This window comes from Alligator mississippiensis, chromosome 8 (assembly GCF_030867095.1).
Source record: "Alligator mississippiensis isolate rAllMis1 chromosome 8, rAllMis1, whole genome shotgun sequence".
NCBI classification, from domain to species: Eukaryota; Metazoa; Chordata; order Crocodylia; family Alligatoridae; genus Alligator; species Alligator mississippiensis.
In genome coordinates, this window is record NC_081831.1 from 8,068,581 (window position 1) to 8,091,418 (window position 22,838).

The window sequence follows — 22,838 nt, forward strand, 5'->3', positions numbered from 1 at the left end:
GCAACAAGCAAGATGATTCGCAGTTAGATTCATAGATTCATAGATGTTAGGGTCGGAAGAGACCTCAATAGATCATCAAGTCCGACACCCTGCATAAGCAGGAAAGAGTGCTGGGTCTAGATGACCCCAGCTAGATACTCGTCTAACCTCCTCTTGAAGACCCCCAGGGTAGGGGAGAGCACCACCTCCCTTGGGAGCCCGTTCCAGACCTTGGCCACTCGAACTGTGAAGAAGTTCTTCCTAATGTCCAGTCTAAATCTGCTCTCTGCTAGCTTGTGGCCATTGTTTCTTGTAACCCCCGGGGGCGCCTTGGTGAATAAATCCTCACCAATTCCCTTCTGTGCCCCCGTGATGAACTTATAGGCAGCCACAAGGTCGCCTCTCAACCTTCTCTTGCGGAGGCTGAAAAGGTCCAGTTTCTCTAGTCTCTCCTCGTAGGGCTTGGTCTGCAGGCCCTTGACCATACGAGTTGCCCTTCGCTGTACCCTCTCCAGGTTATCCGCATCCTTCTTGAAGTGTGGCGCCCAGAATTGCACGCAGTACTCCAACTGCGGTCTGACCAACGCCCTATAGAGGGGAAGTATCACCTCCCTGGACCTATTTGTCATGCATCTGCTGATGCACGATAAAGTGCCATTGGCTTTTCTGATGGCTTCGTCACACTGCCGGCTCATGTTCAACTTGGAGTCCACTAGGACTCCAAGATCCCTTTCCACCTCCGTGCCACCCAGCAGGTCATTCCCTAGGCTGTAGGTGTGCTGGACATTTTTCCTCCCTAGGTGCAGCACTTTGCATTTCTCCTTGTTGAACTGCATCCTGTTGTTTTCTGCCCACTTGTCCAGCCTATCCAGGTCTGCCTGCAGCTGTTCCCTGCCCTCCGGCGTGTCCACTTCTCCCCATAGCTTTGTGTCATCTGCAAACTTGGACAGAGTACATTTCACTCCCACGTCCAAGTCGCTGATGAAGACATTAAAGAGTATCGGTCCAAGGACCGAACCCTGCGGGACCCCACTGCCCACACCCTTCCAGGTCGAGACCGACCCATCTACCACGACTCTTTGGGTGCGACCCTCTAGCCAATTCGCCACCCACTGGACTGTGCAGTCATCCACATCACAGCCTCTTAATTTGTTCACCAAGTCATCCACATCACAGCCTCTTAATTTGTTCACCATCCTGATGTCCACTCATCCTGAAATTCTGGACTCTTTGGTCAATATGATCTCAAGCATTTTTACCATGAAGTGGTAAAAAAATAGTTTACACTCAAACCCTTCTAATTTAAAAAAATGATAGCTGCAGAAATGCCAAGAAATCCAGAAGCAAATAGACAGTCCTTCTGACTTGCTCATGGCTATAGTCCTCGAAAAGCATCAGAAACTCAATTCTCTGCAGATAATGCTATCAGACACAGAGCGATTGTAAAGGTTGAATCTGTGCAGCGTAAACAGTTACATAAAAGAGCAGTGCTTTAAAACTGAAAGCTCAAAATAGAGAGAATATCACTAAGCTAGCACGATGCTGACACGCGGCGCTTTTCATTGCTTTCCTAGTTCTCTAAGCTGAAGACAGATTCATTCTTCTCTCGTATATTTTTCTTAACAAAACAAATCCATGCATTGTGTACTTGGTTTGGAGAACGTGTTGTGCACAACAGGGAGAGACGACATAAGTGGAGGTTATGTAAATTATTTGGCTCTTTGTTGACTCCCTCAGCAAAAAAAGGAAAAGGCTGTAAAGCCGGGCCTTGATCTTGCAGGGATGAGGGGATTGCATCCTGATGGAAAGGGCACTCGAGGGACAGGAACTGGGGAAGACCTAGACTGCAGACCTGCCAGTCTCAGCAAATTGGCTTTATCTATCTTATAACAGCATCTTCTTCCAAAGCACTGAACATCCCCCACACAACTGGAGGTGCAGGTTTGGACTAGGCTGCCCTGGCACACCTGGCAGCATTTAACCACCTCTCTGGGGCCAAGCTAGAGGGACTTGGTCTGGATCAAACTTACTGTGAGACTGGGATCAGGAAGGAATTTCCCCCTACCCTGTTCAATTGGCGAGGCCTGTTGAATTCTGCCTTCTGTACCGTGGAGCATGACTCTTCCTCCTAGGCTCATCTGAGCCTACATGGACCAAACAATTTCTCTTCTGTTGCACTGGCAGGACATTGATGGCCCCTTTGCCTCCTTTGCCTTTTCACCTGTGGCACATGGTAGGGTGCTTTGGTTCTGCTTTTACGAGGTGCTTTGTGTATGAGGGGCTGAAGCAGGCAGTTTCTAGGACCCTTTGAATAAGTGGTTGCTTGAGAACATGGGGGACTGGACTCAAATGGCCCAGGACGCCCCTTCCACTCTTCTGTCACTCTGCTTCTACGCTGCCTAATGGAATCAGGCCTGGCCTTGCTCAGGGCATCTAGATGGTTTTGGCATACAAATATCAAAATTGCTACTTGACCCATGTGGGTGGATCCTTAGGCTGGCGGAAAAACTTTGGGGCTTTCAGCAGGGCTCTTCGCGGCCTGAGCTGCGGTTGTGTGAATCAGATTTCAGCCCCGGCTCTTAGAACGGATGCTCGAGTCTGCTTTACTGAGTTACCATTTGTCTTACTGCACGGAGAATGTCACCATTTCTTTGCAAAACTGGGGGCAACAATTAGCAGCACCACCATTTTTTTTAAAAAATATGCACTGATTTTTCAGTAGGAACATGTCCAATGAAAGTTACAGTAACGAGCACTTTTGTTCTGCAAGTTTCCGTATATGATGGGTCCTGACCATACAGACATATTAACTGCTGGCATCTTTCCAAGCAGGGAATATCAAGTGAAAGTATACCGTCAAGGATCTGGGCCCATACAATTTTTCAGCACTCACACATTAAGTCTAAAGCATATTTAAGGTAAAACAAGGTTGGGTTGGGTTCCTAACTATAAGACTCAATTCTTCTTATGGATTCAATGCACATTCGAAAATAAAGGTTTTCCATACACTGGTTATAGCTATTTTTGCCATTCATAGATTAGCTAATACCGTGATTCCCTTCCCTTCTCCCCACCCTACACACACACCCACACCCATCCTCCCCCAAATAACTTTAAAATGATTTAAAAAAAATCACAAGTCCTCTGGTACACAGGTTGTTTTTAAAATCCTCTAATAATAGTGACTTATTGTAGCCATGTCCTTCATTCCAACATAGTATGTAAAAGTCTCTGTATTTAATGTTAGCATTCGACTTATACCTAGCTTCTTTCCTGAAGTGTCATTGAGTTAATCATTAGACAGGAATAGGCTACGAACATGCTAATTAACTCACTAAATATGCCTTCTGAAGAGATTTCTTTTAATGCACCCTCAAGATACTTGCGCTATTCCTATTAAAGAAAAATCACTGTTTCCCTTGCAGACAGACTTACTGTTCAAAAGCCAATCATTAAAAATACTGTTCTTACCTTGAAGTCTGCATGTTAAAGTTTAACGCCATAGCAAAACATACAATGCAAATTTAGTAATTGCCATCGCAGTATCATTTTGAAAGGGAGTCAGGTCTAAATGAAAATCATTTTTCTGAATCGCACAGTGGCTGAGGTTCAGCAGACCTTCCAAGATCTCCTAAATTCCTCAAGTCAGTGGAAGTTGCCACACTCCACACCCAGCCCCCAGGGCTTTCAGAAAAATACAAGCGTAGATTAACTTCATACAGAATGAGCCTGAACCAGAGGTCTGGTTCTGAAGACTCTCAGATGTAGAAATGCACCCATTTCTACAGTAAATCAAAGGAAAAGGAGCACCACACTTGGCTTTCAGATCCACCCAAAATGTGTAACAATGTCATTCTCCGTTGCATACTCTGGCCTTCTTCAAAATTCCCCACTGTTACCAGTACGGCATCCCTCTGCAGAACATGAAATAAGCTGCCACTACAGAGATGCGAAAGATTGTCATCTGTTCTTTTGATCTTAATGATTTTCTTGGTGCCCAACTTGGCGAGATAGGCAGGAATCCAAGCATTGCTTGATTTAACTGATGAGCGTAAGATATGGGGCACAAGCCAGAAGAGTGCCTTCTACTGTTTTAAGGGGTGTTGGTTGTAGCTGTGATGGTCGACGCATACTGATGAATAGTTCACTTTTCTTCTTTACTACAAATTTGTTGGAGGCATGACTGCCTGCTGATTACCCGAGCCATGGAAGTTTTTCTCCCCACTTGAAAGCAGGTCTTGTGAATAAGACCCCAGACTGAACTGCTGAAGACTTGGGCTGCATCTGCAGTGCAGCGTATAGAAAGCTCAGATAGGGTAAGCAATCTCAGATCCTCGCCTGCAACAGCACAGAGTTCAGATGGGCTTGCATACCCTGCTCAGAAGTCTTCTGGTTCAACAGAAAAATTAGTATGAAGGAAGAGGTTCAAAGTTAACCCTGATCATGTTGTGGGGGGATGTCTACTTGCGCTGAGCTCTCTGCTGCCATAGTGGGAAATGCCCAGCAGAATGGAGCCGTGGTCTCAGCTATTGTAGGACCAAAAATCAAGCAACAATTATTCATTATTTTCCCTGGCTGGAATGCTTTTGCCATCTTTTCAAAGGTTATGCATCTTGTACTGCTCTCCAGTTTGCAGTATATGGAAGACGGTCAACATTTTCAGACATGCTCAAGTGACTTAGGAACTCACGTTCCTAAAAGTTACTGAGCCATAATTTTAAAAATCAATTATAAAATGGGACACTGGACGATTGGAAACTTTTACATGGAATCTTTTAGAGTTTATCCCCCACGAATGCCACTTATCTGTAGCATTTCCCACAGCCAAATCTAGAAGTTGTGTCAGGCTCTAATTAGGACTGAGTTGCAGAGTCTCACTTTGTAATCACTGGCGGTCTTTGTTGTTTTGATTTTTTTCCTGAACTGTAAAAGATCTATTCAGCGAATTCTCATAAAAGTCATTTGCAAAGACATTTTGAGCCCTGCCACACAAAGCAATAAATAATAATAATGATGATAATGGTAATGATGATAATGATGAAGCAACCACTGCTGACAAAAGATTTCACAAGAGCACTTTTCTAAGGCAGTCGCTAGTACTAGAGTTGACATTAACAAAACACTTCTCACTTCATTATTGTTGAAATTCTTAATCGTGTCTTTAAAAACTACTTAGCTCTCAATACTTAATCACAAAGCGATGGCGCTGTGATTTTTAACAGCCATTAAGAGGGGCTATTAGTATTTAGTCATTTTGGGGGAGAACGTTGTGCTTATGCAAAGCATTAAAAAAATCCACCTGAATCAATGATAAGACCAACTTGTACATTTTGGGTTATCAAAGCATTATTTGAAAGGCAGCGGACCATCTCATCTTAGACACAAATACCCATTAGGGCACTGTGCTGAGCTCCTGACTTAAGCTTACGGGACCCTATTTCAACAGAAGGCACATATAGAAAGCATATACAAATACAGTATTTACAGAGTATCAGCATTCATGAATGCAAGCTCACTTCGTGAGATGTTATGAGAAGACAAATATAAAGCTGTGTATAAAAAGGGATGGGAGATTTGAATGCAAAAGGGAAGAGAGGAGGGAGGGGAAGGTGGTCCATCAGGTGCATCTCAACCCTGCCTTTGGCCTGACTTCAGCTAACTCTCGCTCCCTATTCCAACATCCAGGCAGGCAACCAAATCCTAAAACAAAAAATTATGTAGCAGGGGTTTGAGAGTCTTGTAAAACTGGACTAGATCCTTGTAAGAACTGCATACCGCATGGGATGTCTGAGGGCTAAAAGCATGGAAGACCCACTACCTCTATGGCTGAAGGGGAAAGGCACGTCAAACCGCGCTATTCCTGCCCAACGAAACTCAAGAATTATTTTGCAGACAAATGTTAAAGCAGTACCCCGTGGACACACTTTTTTGTTTGGGAGCAGCTTATTTCAAGGTTAGTTCCTTCCCAACCTGCTCCTACTGATGGCTCTCCCTGATTGGACGACACGTCCCTTGATGTGCCATTGAGCTCTCAGACTGGTGTGGTGCACGGTGGGAGATGTAGTCTGGCCAATATGGAAACTCAAGATATGATGTCCAAATGGCAACTCCCCTCAGGATCCAAAGAGTTTCGGTTTTCTGAAATTGGATTACATTAAGAATATCAAAAACACTTTTGTGAGCAAATATTAACCGCCCAATTCCTTGTCAGGGCACTGTTGGTGTCCCGGCTTTGCCTGCTCTTTACCTGCGGTTTGGTACTAAGAGCTTTTCTTTCTCTATGCTCTTTATGGCTGTGGTGTGCAAGACGGGCAGGAGTGGACAATTCTGTAGACGATCTGGACAAGCTGCCTTTTGCAAACACAGAAGATTGGATTGGATGGCATAGGAGGCTCCTTCAGTGCCATTTCAAAAGTTTTCATCTTGATTGAGAAGGAAAACACCAACATCAGGTTTTCCCGCGTAATGAAAAATCTCAGGCTTCACTCGTCCTTAGGTTTTTAAGCGAGAGTGTTTTCCCCCTGCTGCTGGTTAAAAACTAAATGGATTTAAAGCTTGCACCTGAGGCTGAAGTAACTCTGTGCATAGGCAAACCCTCAAAATTTCTTCCCGATTCCTGTACTGAGGATAATGCAATTCTGCGAGCAGAGCTTCTTACTCTTATCAGCATGTATTTGAAGGGAGGTACTTTTAGGCAATCCCTGGACATATTTCTTGCTCTGCAACAGTCTGTTCTAGGGATTTAACACCTACACAGAGTGATCACCTTCAGTTTCCTTACAATCTCCTGGCATGACTTTTAAAGTGAATACACAGGAGTAGAAATGCATTTCTAATAGTGCATAGACTTTGATCGCAAATCATCAAAATCTGTCCAAAAAAGATGTGCCTCAGACTGTGCACACAGAAAAAGTCCCAGATGACTGGACTGGAAGCATCCTTTAGGTCTTTAACCCTATTAGTTTTTACTAATGGGTTTAGTCTCTCAATCCAAACAGTGTTGAGAGAAAAAATTATCTTGCCTGCAGAAAGAACAATTCTTTGCGTTTGTAATAAGAGAAATTACCTAATTGAATGTAGTCAGGTATTTTTGTCTCGTAACATTATTTAACCTTTTGAAGAGATGTTTGCAGAGCTTTCAGGCTACATAATTTGAGAAATGTCTGACCAAGGGCAAATGATCTTGCAAACTGAACTCGCTCTGTATGCTAGTCATGTGATGCCGCAACAGGGTCTTCCAAAGATCTCAAAAAAGCATTACAAGCCGCACAACACTCTGCAGTGGCAGAAAAACTGAACATGGAAACTCAGAGAATAAGTTCACAGAAAGAAAGCAAACCGGCACCAGGCTAGGATTAAAAGCATCAGAGAGACATTCTTTCAGGGTTAGAAATGTGTTTGGCTGCTATCAGTCTCCATTCCAAGTAAGCTAAAAGGTCTATGAAGTCTCAAACTTGGGCAAGTGACTTGGGTGGAAAGGGCAGAACTTGTCTGCAAATACCCTCACATATCAGCATTAATAAAAGTAGGTTTAGGGCTACTTTCACTTATGCCAACTAGTTAAGGTTTCCATTGCATCTTGCAGAAGGGGACAACCGAAACAGAGCAAGCGTATTCAACCTGAATACTTGACATCCCCTGATGTGCTCCTCTGGTCCTGTTTTGGGATGTAGGAGGAAAGGTCACACTGCTTTACACCATCTGGGAATGCCCCTATGCCTGGGGAGTCTATGTTGCCCACATAAGACCAGACTCCTTCACACTGTGGCTTTAAATAGCACAGAATGGGAGGAGGCAAGCAGGCAAGATCAAGGTCATCTCCAGTGGTGAGCAGAAGGGCTGTGCGAAGCTTCAGGTGCTGATTTGATTGGGAGGAGATGGTGCCTGATTCGGCGGCTGAATCTCCAAATCCAAATTGAATCAAGAGACCAATTAAAAGGTCTGAATCGATTCGAAGCTCTCCAAATTGATTCAGAAAAGATTTGGAGAGCTTCTACGATTTGGGCAGTCCTTGCTTGGTGCAGCAGGGAGCTGGACCCGGACTCCATGCTGGTAAGTAGGGGGTGGGAGAGCAGGGGGCTGGAGGTGGGGGAAGGAACCATGGGGGGGACCCCTGCCAGGACCCATGCCCTACCGCTCCCCCAGCCCATGTCCCCCACCGACCCCTGCCGGCTGTCCCAGCCCCCTCATGGCTGCCCCACCCACCCCTGCTCCCAGTTGTTTAAAAAAAAGCCCCACTCACTGGGTGCTGCCAGGTGTGGGGGGGCGATTCCTGCTACCCCCCCTGCCCTATGCTGTGTGGGGACCTCTGCCACAAGCCCCCCAACCCCTGCCCTCTCTCCCAGCCCCCCGTGGCTGCCCTGCCTGCCCCAGCTCCCAGGCCTTTGAAAAACCCCCCACAAAAACAAGACCCCTCACTCACCGGCTGCTGCAGAAGCCATCAGGGCTTCTGGGGGCTTGTGGCAGAGCCCCCCATGCAGTGTGGGGCAGTGGAGGGCAGCAGGGATTGCCCCCCACCAGGCAGGAGCTGGTGAGTAGGGGCTTTTTTTTTTTTTTTTAAATAACCAGGAGCTGGAAGAGCGGGTGGCAGCAGCCGAATCTCCAAATCAGATTCAGCTGAATTGATTCGGGACAGCGATTTGAATCACCAAATCGAATCACCATTCCCCGAATCGGCCGAATCTGAAGTGAATACTAGCCGCTTTGCACAGGCCTAGTGAGCGGCACCTCAAACCATGGAGTTCCCCTTTATGTGGAAACTTCTATTTTATTCTAACACTTGAGAGCTGAGCCAAACCTCCTTGGCTTTAGATCAGACATTGGGTAGCTACTGTCAAACTTCTGTTTCCCTCGTTATCAGGCACTTCTCATGAACACTGCATGTAAAGTTGAGAATTTTAAAAAAAGGAAGTAAAGCTATGCATTGGTGGTGTGCATCTGGCTTTTACTCTACTCTAGCTAATTTCAATATTAGATAAATCCACCATGAACTCTTTCCTAGTGTGAAATGGGCTAGTGAGCCATACCATAGTCCAGTCTTTTCTTAAAGTTAAATACACTCCAAAAGGAGATTGCTACGTTGCCCTTTCTAAAGATACACTCATGACTAATGAGTGTTTGATCAGTTTTTATTATTTGACAGCTCTGAATAGCAATAAGAGCTTCCAGAGATTAAATAATGAATATCTAGTTGAACATTCAAGTAACTGTTAAACCTGCCCCATCTCAGAAGTTCAGCACTATGAGAAGCATAATAATATCCGCATGCTTTGAAACTCTATTCTTATATGGAACATGTTCATTTCAGGTGATTCTTCATCTCAATGGGCTTTGCTAAATGTTTATCTAGTGTTGTCTACTGCTGGTACTTTGTTACTTCCTTTTGATTTTAAATTCATTGGAAGGAGCAAAATGCTTGCTGCTCTGCAATAATAGGTTTGAGTCATCGGTAAAGAGTTCTTTGAGTCATGAAGAAGACAGAAATTTAATATATTCTAACATGACTGTGGGAATTCACAGTGTCACAATTATGAAAAAGCGTAGGAAATACTTCCACTACACTTCTGCGAATATTTCCCCAACACTGGAATTTCCCTCTTTTCCCCTTGTTGTCTTGTCCATAATAGGACAAGATGCTGAACACAGTTTAAAGAATTAGAGGCCAAAATCAAGTTCCACGATAATTCAGAATCTATATTTCAATCTGCTTCTCCAGAAACACGTGCAAGCTCCATCTCTGGGCTTCTGTTATGTAGCCTTTTCCCATCCTGTTGCTTACAGACAACCTGAGACGATGTGGAGAGGAGAAGAAAGTAGGAGGCCACTCGAGTCGGGATAATTTAGAGCAGCCTGATCTTTGCTCTATCTTTCCAACCAGGTTTGACACCAAGTTCTGGTCACTTGGGCACAGGGGCCTAGAAGAGGCAAAGTTGAAAATTTGGGGGCAAAAATTTCCCAGGCTTAGCCTACTGGGGCAGCTGTGCTGTTCTGCCAACAGTAACAGTATTGCCTCTACTTCAGGCAATAATATTAAGTGTATTTAAAGTTCATTTTGGGGATCATAGCTTGTTTTATTCTTGTGCTATAAAATTAATAGTATTAAATGAATTATATTCTTTTGGGGGCTGGACCCGATGATCTGCAAGGTCCCTTCCAGCCCCTAACAACCTATGAAAAGAAAAAAAACAGTCAGAGCCCCAGCACAGGCTGTATTCCACCACTGATTTAGGCTCTTTGTTGCCTTCCACTGCCCTGAACAGGTCTACACACATGGTACTGCACACTTTATCCACCCCCAGCGCCTGGCACAGCAAACGTGAGAGCACAAGTGCTCCACAACTGAAGCAGTGCTGCTAGAAGTAAAGGTAGGAACTTTATAGCAAGCTTTTCTTGTCTTGAGCAATGATACTCAACTAGGGGCCCATGAAAATCTTTTAAGGGTAGTGCGCAATGTTAGTACTGTTAGGTATGCATGATACATATGTAGATGTTCATAAGATAAAACCCAAGGATTTCAAATAGCAATCCATAGCGTCAAAAACATTCTGCCCTGTTCTGTTCTCTCCTGCTGAGTTCTTTGCAACAAAAGAATTGCTCTATTATTTTTCTGTAGACAAAAAACAAGTGTCAGTTGAGGCGTCTCTTGGAAAGTGCCAGCTCTTAAGTCTGAAGAGATTGAAAGCCACTAGTTCAAACAAACCATGAGACGTCGTCCTTGCATGCTTACCATGTGGGCTGGAAACCTGACTGAAATCGCTGGAGGAGGCTGGTGCAATGCAGGAGAGAAACAGGCAAGTTAAGAGACAGCAGAACAAATGCATCAAATTCAGAAAGACGGCCGTATGTTTGATCACACAATTGTGTGTATTTATATTTATTATGCCCATCTTATGAACCAAAAATAGAACTTGGCAAGTGGACTCCCACAACAAAATCGTTTGCTTCAAGCAAACCCTACAGTCCCTACCCTTTTTATCATGCAGCTAGAAAAAACATGTAGCAAAAATGGAAAGGGTGGGCTGCAGAGCGTCTTCAGATGGTTCTTTCCATTATGCTTTATTAGGAGCTGAAGCTAAGTGCGGATACACTGCTGAGGCCAAATACATTCACACTGCTGCAAATTGGTTAAATAAGATATAATAAAAGGGCTGAAAGCTAAGTCTTCATCCTGAAGCTCTTCCAACCAAATGATAGGACCCCACAGATAGTGTGAATGCATGGTCTGTAATTCTGCTTAAGAAAAAGAATATGGGAGTTTAACAGTCAGGGTCCAGCTGGTCAATAATCCCAGGTGCACTCTGGTATCTTGGAAAATCATAAAATTATACTAATGGGTACAAAAAAAGGGCAGCAGAAAGACAGAAGCCTGAAGGCTACTGAAAATACTCACACAGAAGTGCAGACAGTAAGGGCCAAATTCCCCCATTCCTCTCTGTCAGTTCGTGATTCCCACTCATTCAAACTTTTTCTACAGGAAGTTGTGTGTTTCGACAAATTGACATTCAGCAACAAAAGCTCCTATCCAGCCCTAGTCCTGACTTTTTAAAACATATTTATAGTGTTTCAAATTGAACTTAACACGTTCCTGTCAACACAAAGTGATTTTGTTTTTAATCCGACTTTGAGAATCTGAACATTTGTGGGGAACATAGAGGCAGCACCTTCCTTTTTCATGTCCTTGTGACATGGTATTTAGCAAAATTCAGAGATTTCATTGGGATGTGCCAGACCGCACCATGAACACTTCCACTATGGCTTTGAACATGCAGTCTCTGGGTTGTCAGCTGTGCACCTTAGGGCCAAGTATAGACAGTCAAAATGCCCAAGGCTGAATCAATTCAGTCTCTACAGGTTTGTCTAAACTGCAGAAATTGAACCAATTTGCAAGTGAATAGACATTCAATCTGATTCAGAAAATGCAGGCACATGCCTTCAGTCTCTCAAGCCAGAAGCCTGGGGGTGCTAGAGCACACCACCCAGCCTGGCGGCTCCCAGGCTTTTCCCCGCTCCCTGCTGGGGGGCTGGGGGTGGAAGAGGGAGCAGTGCCTGCCAGGCTAGGAATGGGGTGGGTGGGGAAAAAGGTAGTGGCACTGAATTCAGAAAAGCTTGAACAAGAAGAGCCCTCTCTCTGAAGTGAGCATGTATTGAACAGAAGGGAACAACCCTGTGGAGTCTTGCTGGCTGTGACCATGGACTACAAATCCCAGAGGCACCTGGAAGCAGGAAGAGGAAGTGAGGAGCAACCCTGCAGGGTCCTGCAGCTGTGAGTCTGGACTGCAAATCCCAGAGACCTCAGGGGCAGTCGGAAGAGGAAGTGAACACACAGCCTATGCTGGGCTGCTGAGGGTCTCCGATTTAACTTGAACCAGGAAGTGGTCTAGGACAGAAATTCATGAACTGGCTTGACCTAAATCAGCTAAGTCTGATACTGCATTCAACCAGATTAATTTTAAACCAGTTTCAGCCATTTTGAAATTGGTTTATGTGCAGTGAACTTTTGTTCTGTTACTGGTTTAAACCAGTTTCTGAAGATTTAAACTGATTTGTGTGCAACGTCTGTCTGTAGCCTAGTACCCGAACCACCCAGCCCCTGAGGCAGCAGACTTAGGGCTAGAATACCACTTACTGAATTAACAGCACTTTTTCTGCACCATGCATGCATGTTTTCACAGTGACTGAACCATGATATTATGTTCAAAATACTGGACTATCACACTTTGGATGTTCCAGATTGAAACACAGACAATACATTGATCCATTTAATAGAATCACAGAAAATTACGGTTAGGGTTGGTCTCACCTACTGAAGAGGAGAGCAGTGCTTGCTCTCCAGAAAATTTCCAGGACTTCTAGTGCACAAACAAAGCCATCTTATAGACATTTCTTCATAAGGCAAAACAAGAGAAATAAGCAAACTACTGAAGAAAAGGATGGGGAGGGAGGGGAAGATATGCATCATTTTATGCATGGCTATTCACTCCCATTCCACAGCGGTTATCAATGTGTTCGTTTTTCATGACTACAAAGCAAACCCCATCCAGCTGGTTCCATGTTAATTATTCCTCATCCTACTAAATGCAATTAGTAAGTCTCCACTTCCCTCCCCATTACAACACAGGTAATGAATGCTGCCAGATAATGAACATTATTGCTAAACTTATGATTAACTCAAGTCAACAAGTCTTTGCAGAATTTTCTTAGAAATGATCTGCAGCAGGATCAGATGCACAGCTTCATTGTTGCAGGGACATTTTCAGAACGTACTGTGGGGTTTTTGCTGCACTGACATCAGTGGGAGCCACATAAGTACAAGCCTGGACAATACACTGAAAACTTGGGGATCGCAGGAGCAGACAGATATATTTCCCCTCTCCCCTCCTCCACTGGGAACACGGCAAGCTGTCTTGCCATCAGAAACACCCTGATTTGAGAAAAGCAGATATTTACTATCCATTGTCACAATTTTAATTAGTCCAAAGCATTGATCTAACTTTTCCTCTTGCCATATAGGGCAGGTTGGGGCTGAAAAAAATCGGATTGTCAAAACAGTCCTTATACAAGCCTAGGGTGGGTGTGGCCTGGGAAAACTCTTCCCATTAACCTTTCCTGTTGCCGCTTCCGCTACTAAGGAACGTGAGCGCAGCGCTTGCTCTCCAGGAGTCGCTTGCATTTTAACCACCATAGCTAAAAATTCCCAGAAGGGTCTAAAACATGAAGACTAAGTTCTTAGAGGTAACAGGTGCCCAGTTCTCCTTGAGGGCTTAGGCATTACATTCATTTGTGAGCCACCCTCACCCCCTGCATCCAGCACACTCCATGTAATGCCAGGGTTGCATTCTCTAGGGTCATTATTTACTTTCTTGTTTTCCACAGTCCTGATCAGATCTGAAGGCAATATTTCCAGGTCCTCTTTTTAAAAAGAAGAATCAATACCACTTTTTGCTTGAAGCGTAGAAGAAATTACAGTCAAGGACATCACATACGTTCCAAGGCATTCATTTGAATTGTGTATAAATGCACAGGGCAAGCTTTACTTCTGAAAGAACAATCACCATGAAACTGTTTAGTTATATGAATCACTGTATTTACCTAAAGCATCTCAGCCAGCCTCTGGCAAAATACAGTCAAATCAAATTTTCATGCTAAATTATTCCACCATTTTTCATTAAAACATTCAGACTGGTTTCTGAAGTGTGCAGAAATCCATTACAGCAGTGAATACGATTCCCCATAATTAGCGTACAAAGTGATAATGCTTGCAGGTACATAGACGCTTGAAAATGCACTGCCAAGAATTACTGCTTGGAAAACATAGGCTGAGGCATCACTTCAGCTTTTAGTACCACCACTTTCAGAGAAGGCTTTCAGAAATCCCTACGTGAAGCTTTCAGAAATAACAAAATCAGGGGCAATCTTTTTTTTTTTTTTTTAATTTAACACACCCCTGACCCCTCTGCATATCAGCCAAGATAAAATCCATCATAAAACTCACCTCTCAGCTGGGCCATGCTGCTAGGTTCAGAACTAGGGTAGTTTAGCTGCACTCATTCCCGAATTAAATCATATTTCCATAGAACTGTTCATTGCTGAAACAGTGAAAATATAATGAATCCTACTAACAGAAACAATCAGTCAGTGACAGCCATCCCTGAAGACTGCAGATACCTTTTGATTGCATGGATCAATGGCCATTCAAACTCTTATAAATATTTATTCCATTAATGAACACCTGGCTATGTGATCAATACATCTGTAGCCACTTGTAAGGCAAAATAACGGGGAATTTTCTGTCCCTATGAAAGATTTTAAATGCCATTCTTCAGAACCTGCACATTTAGAGAGCAGACAAGGAAGAATATGCCTACATTTCACATTCAGTGAGTATTTAGGGAAATGCAAGTTCTGTTCCTCTTCTGCATGCCGTTTTTCCTACATGAGGTTTTCAGGTCTCAGTCTGCTAATGCTAAAAAGGAAAAAACAAACTGTTTAAAAAATCATTAAATGATACTCACATGCAGCAGCTTTAGTTTTAGTTTCCCTCCCACCAGTCTACTCAGTGGCTTTCACTTCTGCTGTTATTTGGACTTCAGCTGAAACAAACCTTCAAACAGAGATGCTTTTCCTCGAGGCTGCTTTGTCTGCGATTCCCCAGATGAACACTGACTCATTTATGTCATTATTGGAGTTCTGCTGCTCCCCTAATGCAGGCAAAGGTTTGGCTTTGTCATCTCCCACTTGCTGAGCTTCTGGGGAAGAAACAATAGATGCAGAACTGACAAATGATAGCATCCGAATGCTCAAGGGACAGCAACCTGAGACAGGGAGGTAACACATTAGATTGCAATGATACGGTACAGTATATCATCTGTCTTGCAATGGCATTCTGAACCCTGGGAAGTCTACGCAACATTATTTATGCACTCGCAGGGGTGAGTAGACCTAGACAAAACCAGGATTTTAAGCCAAAGACTATGGAACGTAATGGCGCTAAAAACTAGACGCGTCTTTCAAAACCCAGAACACATGCTGAATGCAAAGTTACCGTAATAGCTAATGCGTCTCGCTTCAAGAAGCTCGACTACAGGACCTATATTTACTCCATATACTGTCTTGGAGTTCATTGTGTTGGGCGGTCCTCAGTGGCAGAGACAATGCTAAGTTATTTCGGGTCTATGAAAAAGACAAGTATCATTTAGCAAATGCTTGCTAGGGTAGCACAGCAGTACTGCAGGCCAGATCCTCAGTTCACGTGGGCTGCTGTGGCTTCCTTGTTGTAAGAGAAGTGTGGCACTTCCCACTAGCCAGCGACCTGGCTCTCAGACTTCTGCACTCACTGCTGAACTGCGGCTGCATCTCGCGTGAACCGGGCAATTTAAACAGCACAAAGCAACGCTGTAACAGCCGTTAAAGTTAGGAAGGGAAAATATTCCGTTCTGTTCGGAAATGCTGGGGGAGCAGAGCCCGCAAACACCAACCACCCAATGCCAGCAGAAGAATGAAGCTTTGCACAAAAGATTGTCGCTTGACAGAAATAACCACATAAGTAATATCCAGATCAAATACCTGATATTTTTGCAGCGTTTGGCAGGCGAAAAAGTTTCAGTTTGGGGTTGGTTTGTTTTCACCATTAAAACCTAGGTTTTAATTGAAGAGTAAAAGCTAAAATTTTAATTTTCATTGATTTTTTTGGGGTGGGGGCCAGGAATATTGTTCCCCTAACTAGTTAAAATCAGGGCTGGTTCAGACCCTGAAAGACCTCTCTTCTTGCACTACCATTCCCTTTAAAACCATGGAGATCATAAGTTCAAGACCAACACAGTGGGAAGACTGCCACCTACTGAAGCTCTACATTTTCTTCCTGCAGGATGCGGGTACGCTGTGGGAGATTCCCATCTATATGCTGACCTATTTTGAGCCTTCCCAGCAAGTGAGATATAAAGATAGCATGTTTGCAGCAGGAGCAGAAATATTGCAAGCAGCCAGGATTAATCATGTGTGTGACCCAGTTTTGCCTTGCTTATAAATTTGATATCTGTAACAGTTGTCACTTGACTTCCATGTAAAACTTTCTTAAACCAATTGTGCTAGGGGCATCAATATTTTCCAAGATGGATAAGATCCTTATGAATCTGAATAAGCCTTAAGCAGCAAAATAAAATAAGGGTAAACCTGATAGAGGCCAAGGGAATACATCATTCTGATCCAAATTAAACTGTGACTTTTACTGAAAAACTGAATTTCATATCCGAGGAAGAGATCTCACCGAAGGAATGCTCTGTAACTAGAAGCATGGCCTGCAGAGGTCTGAAGCTTTCAGGCCAGAAGTCATTTATTTCTAGGATTACGGGCATGCCAGCTAACATGACAACAAAATACATCATCCTAGAACCAGACTATTAGGTCTAAAATATAAGTATGACCTGAGCTGGCAATAGGCACAGGGACTGCTTATTAGCTGGTCTTAAATTCAGACATCGGCACGTCAGGTAGGTGCATTAGGGAAGTCCAAGACCTGCTACTTTTGTTTATTGCTTCGCATTGGGAATTGCTCACGGGGACACTGCTAGTTATAACCGTGACCTCCTGTTGGAGTAGAAACCATTGCATTCTTAAATAAGCCTAGAGAAAGTAAGGGCTTTTAGGGAGCATTTATCTATCAGAGTCTCAGGGAAGGTACAAAAAGGGATATTTGCTTCAAGCAAAGGAGCAGCTGTCAGCTTGCCATTATCATTGGCACCAGGGTGCTATTTGACACAAACTCCTAAACATCTTAAATACAAACAGAGGCTTGTTCAGGCATCAAGGGGTTTTCCATCTCAGAAGATTAGGGCAGTACTGTCAGCCCAAAGCAGATAGAAGTGATTTTTTCCAGTTAGATCTAAAATACGGCACAAGCATTTTTAAACATCCCTTAGTTTTTCCATAGGTTGGACGAGCTGGTCCAATCACAGTCATATCAGTGGGTTACTATAAGCACACAAGGATTTACAGATACCAGAAACATGGACGAGACAAGGACTCCATATTTTTAGTACCCAGAATACTATTATTTTGTGCATCAAGAAGCCATTTGTAAAAATCAAAGACAAACTTCCCTTCCACTGAATGCTAATGCCCATCCTCAGTATTCTGCTCCTCTCGGTGTTTGACAGAAGGATAAAAAGGGATAAGATGCCTCAGCAACGCCACTTCCCCAGGTCCCTCATATTCAGTAATAGCAAATACTGACAAAGCCGTCCATACTCTCAGCAATTCAGACAGGGATAGAGGTGGTTCAATCTGAATTTACAGATGTGATACCATATTTACTGGGGTAGAATTTATTATGCAAGGGATCAAAAATATGTAGGCAAAATTGTTCTTGTGATGCTAAGAATCTACAAAGTCTATAAACAGCAAGGATGTCTCACGGATATCCACAGTGAGCCTCCAACGCAGGCTCTGACCATGGGAATGCAAGACAAAAAAAAAAGTTATTGCTTGATGTTAGAAGAACTGCTCCCTGGTTTAGCAGAGTTTTCCCATCAGCTTCAGTGGGGTTTGGATTAGATGCCAAGTATCTGGAGTCATGCTGTACAAGTCTTATTTAGAAACTTTATATCTTATGCTCAAAAATATGGATTTCCTGCAAAAGTGGTATAAAGTTTTATTTGGAACGCAGAGGCAGATCTGCCACTATTTCTTACAGATCTATAAAATCATCCCCAAAGAGGGGACGAAAGGAATAGAAATTCTGCACCAAAATATCATCTTCTCTGAAGCGGCACGTACTTAACAGCATCACTTCATAGTAGCTTAGGGCAGAAAGTCTGGTCAAATGAAACTAGAAGAGAAGCGATTTAAGGGCCTTTGTGTTCTTAAATTGGAGTTTGGTTGGAAAACTGGAGGCCTTATAGCACCTGATAAAAAATAAATAAATAAATAAATAAATCAGAGGGCAACATGATTCAACTGTAGCCAAAGAGCAGGATTTTCTGTTTCTGTCCTTTGGTGGATGTGGATGGAGTTTGAAAAGCTTGATATGCATTTGAAGGCTTAACTCTGATAAAAAAAACCCAACAACACTCACTTGAACTGCAGTGGGAAAGCACATAATGATGTTCTTGCAATTTAAATGGTTACATACTTAAGAGAGACTGGATTTAAAAACTCTTGTCTTTACAGGACTCCCCTGGGCATGGAGCACTCAAAATGCACACAGTCCAGGTACTCGAGTCAGCCTAGGATTATTCACTCAGGGCAAGGCACGTGGCCCTGGGGGGGAAGGAGGTTCAAGGTGCGCAGGCTGAATCACACGGTTCTGAGCTTCACCTTTCTAGGTACAAAGGAAGAAATGCAGTCAATGCTGCTGCTTTCAGTGCCTCTCCACTTAGGTGGGTGGGGAGTTAAAGACAAAGGGGTCCGCTGAAAGCTTGACTCGGCCCTTCCCTCCTTATTGGGTTATTTAGTGCAAAACTGCTAGCGCAGGTCTCCTGCTGGCGCGGGCTGGCAAAAATCACTTACCCAAGAGCAAATGGGAATTAGATTCTCTAATCCATATTTCGTACACGAGTCTGCTACTAGAACCGTGCATCTCCGCAGTGTCATCACTCCGAGTTTGAAGAAAAGCAACAATTTAGTGCTGAAGTATTGTGCGTGGACAGAACAATACCAATATCTCGCGTGCTGCTGCAAAGCAGCTTCGCACGTGGAACAGAAGTTAGTGTGCATCCACCACCCATCCCCTCGTCTACACACAGATATTCTGCTTTGGAAAAGCCAAGGCTGCTGGTTCCTCAGCTGGTGTAGACCAGAGCTCGCTGAATTCAGCAAAGGCATGCAGCAGTTTCAGTAATTAGTGTTGCAACAGCCACACAGCAGGGGTAAATTATTTTACTGGTGTGATGCTTACATGTAGATCTTGTGGGGGGGCAGATAGTGGGTTCGGATTGCCACGAGCTTGCAAAAATTAAGCTTTGTCAATGGGCCTGATCTGACATGGAGCAAGGACATCCTGAAGGGAAATACGTTGGAAGCTTTTCCAGAGAACATGGAGGTTCAGCTGTCCTAGCGCAACCTAAGTCCTATGAAGACAGAAAGGCAGCTGTCCGTCTACTAGGAGGTTACGGAAGCAGAAGTGAAGTGCATGAGTTTAGGCTGCATTTCCTCGTGTCACTTTGCCTCGAACTCTTTGCCCCCATTGCTGTACTTTTAGTTTTCTCCTGTGTCGAGGAGTCTCATTCTAATCACCAGGGATCCAGGTTTTCCATTCACCATGAAAAAAAAATGTGGTAAAACTTGGATTTTCTTATTTTAAAGGAGAAAACTGGGAAGCAGTGGGTTTCTACCTGCAGGTGGACAGAGCTCCAGCTTTGGAGGAGCTGGGGGGAGTAGGAGGAGGGAGGTCAGGCAGGGGCACCACGGACACGTACACCTCCAGGCAGCCCAGAGGGCAGCTCCCCACAGGTAAGTCAGGAGGGGGGTGGGATTGAGGCCCCCATAGAGAGGGGGGGAGGTAGGCAGGGCTGGGGCTGGGGATGCTGCCCAGCCTGGGAGGCGCATTGGGCTTGGCACCCAGGGCTGGCATGCATGTCCACAAGGCCCAGGAGGGGAGTGGGGAGGGGGTGCAGCTCACTCCCTGCTGCTGTGCACACTCCTGGGGAGGGGCATGGGGGGCACCTTGTCATAGAAGGCAATCAGGTTGGTCAGGCATGCCTTGCCCTTGGTGAATCCATGCTGACTGTTCAACTGATATCTAGATATATAGTGGCATTTCATTTTAATGATGGAAAAACATGGATTTGGGGGGGTTTTAATCAGAGAATTTGCAATTTTTATCAGAGAAAACCAGGATTCATGCTAATCACTCATCTCTGAGTTAGCCTGATGATAGTAGCAGGGTACTCCTTTATGTGCTGAGAGCACAGGATTTGGGCACGTGTTTCGATTAAACTGTAATACCAGAGCTGGTACAGAAAATCTATCTTACCCTTTACCCTTCTGCAGGCAGGTGAGGCACAAGCTCCATGATTCAGCCAAACTCACACAGGGAATCTTTCACGGAGCCAGCTCCTGAAGCCAGTTCAATGCATTTCTATTACAGCATTTGAAACAGAAAGCTGTCCTTCCTCCCTCGAATACTCTCCTTGGTTCAGGCACAGATTTCACGGGCAACTTGAGTAGAAGATGCAACTTCATACAGCTCGCAGTCCTGAAGATGCACAGAAGTGTCTTATCTCACAAGAAGAGAACCAAACTAAAGGGTCATAACACGGCAAGCAGACCCACTGAGCCTACAGAAGACATACTTACTAGGAAAAATGATTGAAGTCAGATGAAACCCCAACACCGCTAGAGCCCCTAGCTGGAGAACCCGTTAGTTAGCAGATTTTACAAGGAAAAAAAATATGGAGGATGTCCCGGTGTACTCATTTTATATTATCTGGGAACCAAGCATGTTAACTGGATGCTTCCCCCCCTCCCCCAGCTAGTAATTATGCATTTGGATCACACAGTGGCTTTCAGTACTCTGAACACAACTTATTTTGTTCGGATAAGCCTCATTTCTCTTATTTGCTGCACAAAACAGAAACAGACAAACAAATTCATAACTTTTAAACAGAGCAAGTCCTCCTCCTAGGGTTGCTTGCAACTATTAATATACCACCGAACTCCATCTCCCAGGGACGCAGCCCGCGTAGTGAAAAGCACTGAAGGAAGGGACTCTATCTACTGTTCACTGATGGTGGTAGAAAGCAATGGCCAACAAATTAGATGCATTAGAAAGGAGATGAGCTCAAAGGAGGCTGCATGGTCAAGACCCTACAAATGCCTACTAAAGCTTGGATTCCAGAGTCTCTGCAGCAGGGAACATGTGGGCCCTGGGGCACCCAGCCTCAAGCCAGGCACGCAGCAGGGCTTCCCCGAATGTCCTGGGCTCTGCGGCAAGAAATGCAAATGCATTTCTCCAAGGACTCATAAACATTGATAGGTTCACGCAAATCATTTGGTGAAGTCAACATTTTGTTAGAGGGCTCCCAGCCAGCTCAAGTGATCGTGAATAGGTCACCTGCCCTCGCAGCACTTCTGCAGTCACTAAAGACTTCTTTTTACAAACAGGCAAATTAAATCTATTTACTTAAGTGCCTGCCAGGTAAAGGTCCTGCAGAATAAATAGTCCATTATTCACGTTAACAGTGGGCGAAAAGGAGACATCTTCAGAAACACATCATGCAGGTCCATGCTTGCTATCACCCAAACCAGAAGTGAGCTTGCTGAATCTACGCTGGCACTGGTGACAATTAACCTGCTGGTGCCGCACAGACTGGTACCTGCTCCCAGCCTGAGTGGTAGCATGCACCCAGCCCCAAGGCAGGCTTAAAGGCACCACATGGTGCGTTTGTATTCTAGACATGGCCTAAATCTTTCTTTAAAAGCATCAAGGAAGCTCTGGCTCCCTAAATCACTTAGACACATCTGAAAGACTTCCCCAAGATGCCAGAGCTTGATCTGGGCATAAGCAGTGTCAACATTGGTTGCACACCCTTTAAGAGAAGCATGACCAATCTGCTTCAGCTAGAAATCTATTCATTGAGATAGGCATGAAGATCACCACTTCAAAAAGAGTCAGACGATATGCACGTGCCAGGTTATCCCATTAGTGGATTTCCCAGGACTGTGGGCAATCTTCAAAAGCAAAACACATAGCCCTGATGATTTTGAAAACTGCTGCTATTTATCATTCTTTCCCAGCTCTCCAAATAGCTGCTTCCAAGCGGCCCTCACACAAACACCCCGAGCTGGCATGGCTCAGTCACCATTTCCTGCCAGGCCTTTCGGTTGCTCCACTCAGCTTCCCGCACCTTCAGCGAGCCCTCCGACTGGCTCTGACATAAGATTTCCAACTTTTCAGGGTGCCCTAAATCTAAAAAACCCCACAATACAAAGAAACTAACTCTTCCATCCATCCTGGGCTCCAAGCTCAGGCAATTCCTTGCCCCTCTAAGCTCTGGAAAAGAACAGAAGAGCCACCATTTCTTCCCCATTTAGACTAAGGAGCATCTCAGTCGATTGTTAAAAGCCACCCCATGGAGCTCTAACAGGCAGTAGCCCTCCTTTGTTTCTGGTTCCCTATCCGATTTATCTTCCCACAAAGCTAAACTCCTAAGGGAGCAGGGTTACCCCTCCTGCAATGCCCCATACCTGCCTCAGTGCAGCAGTATCCAGAAGCCAAGGTTTCCCAGTCTGCTGCCACCTCCCTGACTCCAGCACTCAGGCTCCCCTCAGGTGCCACCAAACAGGGCTGATTAAACCCCAGCTCCTCATCAGCTCTTTCCTCACACCTGTGCATGTTGCACACTCCCAGCAGACAAACAGAAATA

General features: G+C 44.5%; 1 long non-coding RNA gene across 3 annotated transcripts; it reads right to left on the reverse strand.

Annotated features, from left to right (window-relative positions):
- Positions 1-12,710: 12,710 nt before the first annotated feature.
- On the reverse strand, positions 12,711-20,665 carry LOC109284834 (uncharacterized). Of its 3 annotated transcripts, none has more exons than XR_009463806.1 (4): positions 20,447-20,665; positions 15,080-15,224; positions 14,471-14,564; positions 12,711-14,014 (listed from the first exon to the last, which is right to left on the reverse strand). It is a non-coding gene; the product is annotated as an uncharacterized LOC109284834 (long non-coding RNA). The 3 variants fall into 3 exon arrangements; XR_009463804.1 differs by having other exon boundaries at positions 14,471-14,941; XR_009463805.1 differs by having other exon boundaries at positions 14,991-15,224.
- Positions 20,666-22,838: the final 2,173 nt, after the last annotated feature.